We start from the raw sequence: 11,163 nt of genomic DNA on the forward strand, positions 1-11,163 counted from the left end.
GTAGCTGGGATTACAGGTGTCCACCACCATACCCAGCTAATTTTTGTATATTTAGTAGAGACAGGATTTTGCCGTGTTGGCCAGGCTGGTCTGGAACTCCTGACCTCAGGTGATCCACCTGCCTCAGCCTCCCAAAGTGCTGGGATTACAGGCGTGAACCACTGTGCCCAGCCTGGCCAAATGGGATCATATGTGCCTCTGCTAAATGGTTTAAGGTAATAAAACTAGAAGCCCTGCCCCCAAACAGAATAATCTTTGTTTTTGTAACTCTTTGATAAATAAGATGAATTTAACATTATTGATTTAGTAAAAGCAGTTGTATCTTCTGAGGTATTGGCAAAATATCCACATATGCAAAGTTAAGGTTGTTACTCAGGTGAATACCTGATATTCACAGGCTACAGAAAAGGGCTAACAGGGAAATATAATAATGACTAGTTTTGTGTACTATTTTAGTTTTCATAAGTAATCTGGGTATAATTGTTTAAAATAAATCAATATAAATGGGATTCACATTTATTAAACTTTTCATGCAATTTGAAATCTTAACATTATGTATGTTAAGTGATACTAAATGTCTGGGTTATTTTTAAATAAGATAAAATACTAAAACATAAACATAAGCTTATTCTTGGCTTCTAAAATTTTATAGGAAGACTAAATAAATTTGGGTCTACTAATACATAATAAAAATTATGTTATGGGGAAACATATTTCTAACAATTATAACATAGTTCTCCATCTATAAAATACTAATACGTGATAGGCAGTTCAATATTTTTTGCTTCCTAGGTTTTCACTAGAATTTAAGGTTACTAATAGTTTAAAAATACTAATTAATATATATTATTCTGTCTATAAAATGCACAAAAATCATGTGTTTTGATGAGAAAAGTTAGAAGAAAGGTTTTAAAAATGTGTTCTTTATTGAGAAAAACCAGTAATTTTGTCTAATTCAGAGATTATTTAAAGGCTGTTTCAAAATATGTGTTTAGGAATGAAACAAACAATATAGAAAGTAACCAGTAAGTAGAAGAGAGATATGAAGAAACTAATAGGTATGGAGCTGTATTTTTGGTGAGGAAGGTTAAAAAGAAAAGAGAATAATTTTATATCAGAAATAATCTTGTGTGGTACATTTTTGGCCTAAAGTAAAATGACTTCTTATTTGGAAAAGAAAAAGTATAGGACAAAGCAGAAAGTCTAAGCATGTCATGGAAGGTCTGTGCAAGTTGTGAAAGATTTATGAAGGATGCATTTATGAAAGAACTTTTTTGTGTGTGATCAAGTAGGCTATAATTAGAAGGCAATTATTAAAATTATTTCTAAACATTGAGGTTTTATGTTAAAAATATGCTAATACAAAACTAAAAATGTGGTATCTTATGTTAGAACAAGGTTTTCTTGAAGTAAAATTACAAGAAGTTTTGATTTTAATTATGAAATGTTTAACAGCCATATTCTAAACTGCAGACTCTTCCTGTTTTACAGTTTCTATTTATGTCACATTTCATCCTGAGATGTATTTAATTTCCCTAGTTTCAGTTGAAAATGTTGTCTTCATCATTTAGAATGGTAATTTTATTTCTTGAGGTAGAGTTTTCTTCTACCTCAAGGTACATATCTTAGAAATTCAACTTCCCAGGTTCATATCTCACAAGTTCAACTTTGGCTGTGTCTCCCTGCAGGTGATTTGAAAATAATGTATTCATCGTTTTGCCTGGCTGGGGTGATAATTTTAACTTTTTCATCAGCTCAGTCCTCTAGTTCTAACTCTGCTGGTATGGCCTGACACTGAAATGCTTATCTTGAAGGTCTAGAAGACAAATGTTTTTGTTTAATATAACTTGATTTCTTGATGTTTCTGAATTGTTCCATGTAACCAGGAACTTCCTATGCTTTTACCAAGAGCCATGCATTCTGCTGCTCAGGGTACTAGTTTTTTGTTTACATTCCTCTATAATGTGTTGTACACTCATAACCTTGGACACACAATCTTTCTGTGTCTTTTTAAGTTTAAAGAACTTTTTCATCAGGTTCAACTTCCATGTTATATAAGTGAGCTTCCTGTAAGAATAAGCAATCACATTGCAGGATGTTTGTCTTATCTTTTTGGTAACTGTTCTAAGAAACAAAGATTTTACCTTTTATCAAGATGATTTTCTATGTTGTCTTTATTAGGTTTTTTATTACTTAGGAAAACTGAGCTTTGAAAGCTTTAAGGCTACAAAAAAATCCATGTAACTTTCTGTGTTGCTTTTGAATTTTTTTAACTATCACTATGGTTAAATGAATGACTATTATTTCACAGTGACCTGTGATCCTGTTTTAATCAGGTGTTTAAAAACTTTTGGCATCTTTGACAGGCTTCCCCAGTGTAAAAATTCTAAATTAAGTCTTTCTGACCTGGAATTTGCTTTGTGATTTTTCCAGTTGAGCCCCAGGAGAGCGTCAAAAGATGTATCTCTCATTTTATAGAGATAGTAAATGATTAGACTAGTTTGGCAAATTATATGGGATGCATTGCCAGATGATAAGTGATGCTAGATTTTTTTCAGTCACATTTATGATATGTTATTTTAATTTTTATATTTTGAGATGGAGTCTTACTCTGTTGCCCAGGCTGGAGTGCAGTGGTGTGATCTCAGCTCACTGCAACCTCTGCCTCCTGGGTTCAAGGTATTCTCCTGCCTCAGCCTCCCGAGTAGATGGGATTACAGGTGTGTGTCGTCACACCTGGCTGATTTTTGTACCTTTTTTGGAGACAGAGTTTCACTGTGTTGGCCAGGCTGGTCTCAAACTCCTGACCTCAATTAATTCACTCACCTCAGCCTCCCAAAGTGCTGGGGTTACAGGTGTGAGTCATCACACCCAACCACATTTGTCATATGTTATTGACCTGAATGTTCCAAAATTGTGTTAAACTTCTAAAGATACAATGTCACTAGACATAATTTGGGTTATGTTGTATGCCACAAAAATAACCAAATTTCTGTGTCAATTGCTGATGATAATGAACTTATATCAGATTTTTAAACATGATTATTTTAAGTTTTTGTCATCCACAGTTATTGTTTTGATTGTTCTCTAAAAGCATTTGGAATCAGATTCATGGAGGAGACGCTAACAAGTACACTTAAATATGGACTTCTAATAATTTTAATATCAATTAACTAAATAAAAATCTTTAGGCCAGGCACAGTGGCTCACACCACTGTGGCCAATCATTTCCCTCCAAAATGGGATCATAGCAGCAATTTGGAACAGGTCCATCTCAGCACCAAGGAACAAAATCCTAACTATGGAGTGATTTGATCAGCGATGCTTTTAGAGAAAGATCTTGATCAATAAGGGGAAAGGTGGAAGTTGTCAGAACCAAAATGGAGATACTTGTATCAAAAACTCTGACAGGCCAGGTGTGATGGCTCACGCCTGTAATTCCAGCACTTTGGGAGGCTGAGGTGGGCAGATCATGAGGTCAGAAGATCAAGACCATCCTGGCTAACACAGAGAAACCCCATCTCTACTAAAAATACAAAAAATTAGCCATGTGTGGTGGCACACGCCTGTAGTCCCAGCTACTCGGGAAGCTGAAGCAGGAGAATCTCCTAAACCCAGGAAGTGGAGGTTGCAGTGAGCCGAGATCACACCACTGTACTCCAGTCTAGGTGACAGAGTGAGACTCCATCTCTAAATAAATACATAAATAAATAAACACTGACAAATAGAGCTGGAGAAGGCCATAAAAAGGAAGGGAGGGTTCTTTTTTAAAAATTTTGAGATTTTATGGCTCTGTTGCCCAGTCTGGAGTGCAGTGGTGCAATTTTGGCTCACTGCAACCCGTGTCTCCCAGGCTCAAGCAATCCTCTTGCCTTAGCTTTCCAAGTAGCTGGAACTACCGGCACATGCCACTACATCCAGTTAATTTTAAAAATATTTTCTAGAGACAAGGCCTCACTATATTGCACAGCCCAGTCTTGAACTCCTGGGCTTAAGTGATCCTCTTGCCTTGTCCTTCCAAAGTGCTGGGATTACAGGTGTGAACCACCATGCCCAGCGAAAGGGAGGGTTCTTATGCAAGAATGCCTGATAACAAGAACCATCACAAAAGACTCTGCAAAACCCATAACTTTGCACAAAGGCCATTGCAAACTTACACAAAAATGCTTCTACAGGGACATCTGTTCAGTTACTGCCTGTCCAGTCTTGCACTGGTGCTGCTTTTGTTATTTATCCTTGTAGCCAAGAATTATCTCAAAACAATGATATAATCCTCACTTTTCCTTTAATAACCTTTGTCTTCCTTTACCTCCCTGAATATGCAAATAGTTTACTATGGCACACGTATTCCCATTGCAATACTTACTCCCAAATAAACATCATTTTCTTTTACAAAGTCTCACTTTCTGTTACTTAAGTTGACAAACACCTTGAATAATCAGAAAATAAAGGCAATAAGATGAGAATCACTTCCATCTTTCTTCTGTCAATTCCAACCAAACAGTCTCCATCTGTATTCATATAATTTGCCTTTCCCTCTGTTATGAGGAAGGGTTCCCATTCTTACCCAAGGCCAACCTATTACTTGTGAATTAAATTCCACCCCTTGCTTCCTTAAGGACCACACCATGATGATGTCTTCACTCTCCTGTATCATTTGCTCCCTCTCTATGGTATTATTATCATAAGCATATAACATGCATTACTATCATTCATCTTTTAAAAGTTTCTCTTGATTCCGTGACATTCCAGTTCCTGCTCAGTTTTTGTGCTATTGTTTTCCTGAAAAACCACTCAAATCAATCAAGTGTTCTCACCGACCTCACATCCTTGCTCCCATTCCAGTCCAGCTTTCCTTTCACCTGATCCATGGAAACAGCCTTCACTGAGCTTATTAATGGCCTATATTTGTTAATATTTTGCCAGTGCCAGGGGGCAATTTTTTCTCCCTGTTTACTTGGCCTCTCGTGTTTTTGCAGTCCTGCATATGCAGCTCCAACAGGCTTGCACTCTCTTCTTTGAATGGTAAAGGTCCTCTAAGTCCAGGGCCAAGTGTGATGATGTGCAGATATTATCTGGTAGGACTCAAGTAAATTGTTCTAGTTCCTGCCTTACTTCTCAGCACACATCTGGCCACTGCTGAACAGAGATGTGGCAGAGCATCAATAGCAAGACCCTTTGACAAATTCATTGTTCATCACAACAAATTCATTTACTATCCTCCAAATAGTAAAGAATTGGAAATAACCTAAGTGTCCAAACTTAATGTAGTAGTGAGTCAAAATGTATCAAGGTACAAGGCCTTTAACAAAAGTGACCTTTCCTTGTCTTCCCAGTATGGGCTGATGTTAGCTCCTTCCCTGCTCCTGTCCCATAGAGCCTGAGGCATAGACCCTTGGCTACTTCATGCCCTTAGGCACATTTCCTGGCAGAGTTACTCCAATAAGTCTCCACTCAGTGTTATAAGGTGTGGGAAGAGATGACATAGTGGAGAGTGAGGGCTGCAGGTTCAGGTGTGGGGAGGAGTCAGCCAGTGGCCTCACTGACAGGGGAAATATGCCCATGCAAGGCTGTTGAGGGAGAGGTTCCATCTAGGCAGGGGTTGGGGCCCAGGACACTCAGCTAAGGGGCCAGTTTCAGCTCCTTCAGCAGAGCTGGCTGGCTGAACATATCACGACCTTGGGCCAACAGAGGGAGGCTACGGTCAATTCTGGCATGTTGAAGTGGCCTTGAGAAAACAAAAAAGCATGGTAAATATGAAATTACTTCAGAGAGACAGGCAAACTTGGTACCAGCAGCCCATGGGTGTTGGGGACCCTCCACAGTATTTCTGGACAAATTCACTACTTACCCAAAGTCCTTGTGAGCTTCGTGGACTTCACTGGAGACTATCTATGGGAGAGAAGTTGGATGGGGTGAGGCATTGGGAAGGGTTAATAGGTGAGTTAAAGCCTTCTTTGGCTTGTCTACCAGTGGTGGTGGGGTCTCTCTTGGCTCTGCCCCCCATGCAGGACCCAGCTGTTTGGGTGGGAGGAAGCTCCCACCCCTGCTGTCTCCCTATTCTTGTTGCCCATGCAGAGCCACCCACCCTCTGAAATGAGTCTTGAAACCCAGCCTCCATACTCTGCGTGGCTCACAGCTACTGACCACAGTGTTTTCCCAGCACCCCAATCAATTTTCTTCTTGAAAGGGATTCTGAAGCTGTTCACCTTACTTCTCCACAATATTTAGCCTATTGTGGGGGATCAACCCCACAATCTGACTCATGCAGTAGAAAGGGGGACAATAGGTCATCTTGTGTCTCAGGGTTTAAGGTTGTGGCCAGGTCTCATTTCAGACCCGCTAGTCTATCTATGCAGAGACTTCTCCGCTCCTCAGCACCCTAGGGCAGGAAGGCAGGAGGGAAACCAGGCTTCTGTTAAACTGGGACAGCCAGTGACTGCCCACTGCAGGGCAGATGGAATAGGGGTGGCAGAGGTAAGGATATGCCTGGCACATGAAATATGGTCAGTAGGTGTTCACAGGTAGACCAGGGAGTGAGTGATGGCAGTGAGGGCCAGGCTTTCATGGGCAGGCTCCCCACACCCCTCAGGAATGTGACTGTGAGTCCAGAAACAGCCATCAGCTGCACAGTTGTAAAGGTGAAATTAAGACATAGAGCCAGACCTGGGGGTATAGCTCAAGGGTAGAGCATTTGACTGCAGATCAAGAGGTCCCTGGTTCAAATTCAGGTGCCCCCTACTGTTTTTAATGACTGAAGTAGTGCTGAGATTTCTGCCCCTTCTCCCCACATGTGACCATTAGTGTGCTTTATTTTATTTTATTTTTTATTTTTTATTTTTTTTTGAGGCGGAGTCTCGCTCTGTCGCCCGGACTGGAGTGCAGTGGCCAGATCTCAGCTCACTGCAAGCTCCGCCTCCTGGGTTTACGCCATTCTCCTGCCTCAGCCTCCCGAGTAGCTGGGACTACAGGCGCCCGCCACCTCGCCCGGCTAGTTTTTGTATTTTTAGTAGAGACGGGGTTTCACCGTGTTAGCCAGGATGGTCTCGATCTCCTGCCCTCGTGATCCGCCCGTCTCTGCCTCCCAAAGTGCTGGGATTACAGGCTTGAGCCACCGCGCCCGGCCTAGTGTGCTTTATTTCATGATAAAATTTAGTGTCGGGATCAGGACAGGGTCTAAGAATCCTCACCTGGTCATCACCCAGATAATATAATAACTGCTAGGGTCACATTTGATTGAAGAGGCTGACCAAGTTAGCCCAGACAAGCCCCACTTCTGGGTCTCTTGCCGCTTATGGTCTATATGTGGACCTCACTCTTTCTCAGTATCTCGTTTCCTCAAACTCACCGTAATCTCCAGAAAGAAAGCACAGACTCTCTCTTTGATCTTGCTACTACTTTCTGTGAAGTATGAAGGAAATATATGCAGCTTCCTACTTCCCAGAGGCAACTATAATAATTTGAAAACCCTGTCAAAAGTTGTCTCTTTTCTCTGTCTGGGAATTTCTTGAGGGTGCTGCCTCTACCACAGACTCTGGCCACCTAATTCTCCCTTCTTCTCTCCTAACACTTCTTATTTCTTACTCTGGTTCAGTATTTCCTTGATGAGAATACCTAGAAGTTTAATACTTTATATTAAACTTAAAAATTCAGATAAAATATTTAAGACATAAATGGCTGTAACAAATCTTCAGAGGATTCTCTACTTTCCTTGATGAGCAAAGAAATTTGAAATAATCTTTTATATGAGGACAAATAAAAATTCAGAAAATATGAAAAACAGCTCATTAAAAGTATCAAATAACTAACATAGGAAATACCAGATGTAGATTTGGAAAGGATGGGAAGCAGAAATTTAAATTTCCATACTAAAAGCTGCTTTGGCCCTGAGTGTATTTCTCAGTTCAGAAGACGCAGCTGAGAACTTGAGTGGAGCTTTTGGGAGCCTCTCAAAACTAGGGAGATAGAAGTCAGAATTCTGGGCCCAACTAGAGTATAGACGTTGATGACACCAACTCTGGCTTCAGACTAGGAGCTCAAGGGATAAGAGTAAATGGAAAGAAATTCAGTCACTGTAAGAATTTGTGGCTAGGCTTTTTAACTTTTGAATGGCTCAGGACACCTTAATATAAACTTTTGATTGTTCAGGACACCTTAATATAATTTATTTACTTGGAAAAAGCAAATAAAGGAGGATATTATTATCCCTGGTCTTAGATTAGTTCTACAAATAAAATTTTAGTATACAGTCAAAGATAGCCATATACACAGGGAAGCAAAAAGCTATGAATGAGAATCAATAAAAATAACAGACCACAGAACTAAACAAAAGGACTTTGGATATTAGAACTACCAGAAATGCTATAAAATAACAATACTTACTGTGTTCAAGGAGATAAAAGCCAACCTTGAAAATTTCAATAGGAAATTTAAAGCATGAAAAGTAACTTAGGAGATTTGAAAAGAAGACAAAATATAAATTTTATGTCTAAAAATACAATAACTAAATTTAAAAACTCAATGAATAGGTCTATGCTCTTCTTAATAAATAGATTAAGCCAATGAGAAAATCAGTGAACTAAAACACTGAGAGGAAAAACTATCCATCATAAAACATGGAAAGACAAAAGTATGGCAAACACAGAAGATAAGGCAATTAATATACAGGAACAGAAAGAAAAAAGACTGAAGAAAAGTGAACAGAGCCTAAGGGACCCATGGGATGCCACAAGTGGACCAACATATGCATTGTGAGAATCCCAGAAGAGGAAGGAAGAGAAAATGGGGGAGAGAGAATATTTGAAGAAATAATAGTTGAAAACTACCCAACATTGATGAAATACATGAATATAAAAATCTAAGAAGCTCAGCTGGGCACAGTGGCTCATGTATGTAATCCCAGCACTTTGGAAGGCTGAGGTGGGTGGATCACTTGAGGTCAGGAGTTTGAGACCAGCCTGGTCAACCTGGTGAAATCTCATCTCTACTAAAAAAAAAAAAAAAGTTAGGCGGGCATGGTGGCATGTGCCTGTAATCCCAGCTATTCAGGAGGCTGAGGCATGAGAATTGCTTGAAACCAAGAGGTAGAGGTTAAAGTGAGCTGAGATCGCCCTGGTGTGGTTCCATCCTGTGCAGCTGTTCTCTTGAGCAGTGGTTGTTTATCTCCATCTGCCTTCTCTCCCACCTAAGTGCGTGCCACCACCTGATGGAAGATTCGTGGACGTGGAGGTGAGACCCCTGAGGCCCCAGAACTATCTTTTCAGTTGTGAACTAAAGACCAACGAAGATTATCACTTTAAGGTGGATAATAATGAAAATGAGCACCAGTTATCTTTACGAGCAATCAATTTAGGGGCTGGAGCAATGGATGAATTGGACACTGTTGAAGCAGAGGCAATGAATTATGAAGGCAGTCCAATTACAGTAACACTGGCAACTTTGAAAATGTCTGTACAGCCAACGGTTTCCCTTGGGGGCTTTGAAATAATACCACCAGTGGTCTTAAAGTTGAAGTGTGGTTCAGGGCCAGTGCATATTAGTGGACACCACTTAGTAGCTGTGGAGGAAGATGCAGAGTCAGAAGATGAAGAGAAGGAGGATGTGAAACTCTTAAGTATATCTGGAAAGCAGTCTGCCCCTGGAGGTGGTAGCAAGCTTCCATAGAAAAAAGTAAAACTTGCTGCTGATGAAGATGATGATGATGATTTTGATGATGAGGAAACTGAAGAAAAACACCAGTGAAGAAATCTATATGAGATACTCCAGTCAAAAATGCACAAAAGTCAAATCAGAATGGAAAAGACTCAAAACCACCATCAACACCAAGATCAAATGGACAAGAATCCTTCAAAACACAGCAAAAATCTCCTGAAACACCAAAAGGACCTAGTTCTGTAGAAGACATTAAAGCAAAAATGCAAGCAAGTATAGAAAAAGGTAGTTCTATTCCCAAAGTGGAAGCCAAGCTCATCAGTTATGTGAACAATTGCTTCTAGATGACTGACCATCATCTAGAGGTTATTCAAGATCTCTGGCAGTAGAGGAAGTCTCTTTAAGAAAATAGTTTAAACGATTTATTAAAAAGTTTTCATCTCATTTCATTTCTGTAACAGTTGATATCTGGCTTTTTTATAATGCAGAGTGAGAACTTTCCCTACCGTGTTTGATAAATGTTGTCCAGGTTCCGTTGCCAAGAGTGTGTTGTCCAAAATGCCTGTTTAGCTTATAAAGATGGAAGTCCACCCTTTGTTTGGTTTTAAGTATGTATGGAATGTTATGATAGGACATAGTAGTAGCAGTGGTTAGACATGGAAATGGTGGGGAGACAAAAATACACATATGAATACTCAGTAATTTAATAAAAACACAAAAAGTGAGCTGAGCTCATGCCACTGCACTCCAGCCTGAGTGACAGAACAAAACCCTGTCTCAAAAAATGAAAACAAAACAAAACAAAACAAACAAAAACTAAGTAGCTCAATGAATTCCAAGTAAGATGAACTAAAGAGACCCACACTGAGGGAAAAGGACACCCTATTCAAAAAATGGTGTGAAAAAATCGGCAAGCCATATGTAGAAGAATGAAACTGGATCCTCATCTCTCACCTTATACAAATATTAGACAGTAACATGAAGCCGTGTGAAAAAATAAAGATCTCAGTAAAGGTAAATACATGGGCAACTGTTAAAGTTAGTGTTATAGCAACAACAGTTGTAACTCCACTTTTTTTTTTTTTTTTTTTACATAATGTAAGAGACTAATGCACTTAAGAGAATTATTAGTTCATGTTTTTGGGCATATGATATATAAAGATGTGATTTTGTGACATCAGCAACTGAAAGGGGTAGTGATGGAGCTGTTAAACCAGAGTTTTTGTATGTTACTGAAGTTAAGTTGGCATGAATTCAAATTGGAGTGTTGTATTGTTATAATATTAAATGTAATCCCCATGAAAGCCACAAAGAAAATAGCTATATAATATGTACATATTAAAAAACCCATATATATACACACATATATATATATCTAAGAAGCTCAATGAATTCCAAGTAAGATAAATTAAAAGACCCACACTGAGACACATTATAATCAACTTTCAACATCCCAAGACAAAGAGAATCTTGAAAGTAACATATATATATGTGAAACATATATATATGTGT

At 39.2% G+C, this 11,163-nt stretch overlaps 1 pseudogene; it reads left to right on the plus strand.

Annotated features, from left to right (window-relative positions):
- Positions 1-10,055, plus strand: part of LOC105511459 — a 38,555-nt pseudogene extending 28,500 nt beyond the window's left edge.
- Positions 10,056-11,163: the final 1,108 nt, after the last annotated feature.

Source organism: Colobus angolensis, unplaced genomic scaffold (genome assembly GCF_000951035.1).
Source record: "Colobus angolensis palliatus isolate OR3802 unplaced genomic scaffold, Cang.pa_1.0 Scaffold2, whole genome shotgun sequence".
Classification (NCBI taxonomy): domain Eukaryota; kingdom Metazoa; phylum Chordata; class Mammalia; order Primates; family Cercopithecidae; genus Colobus; species Colobus angolensis.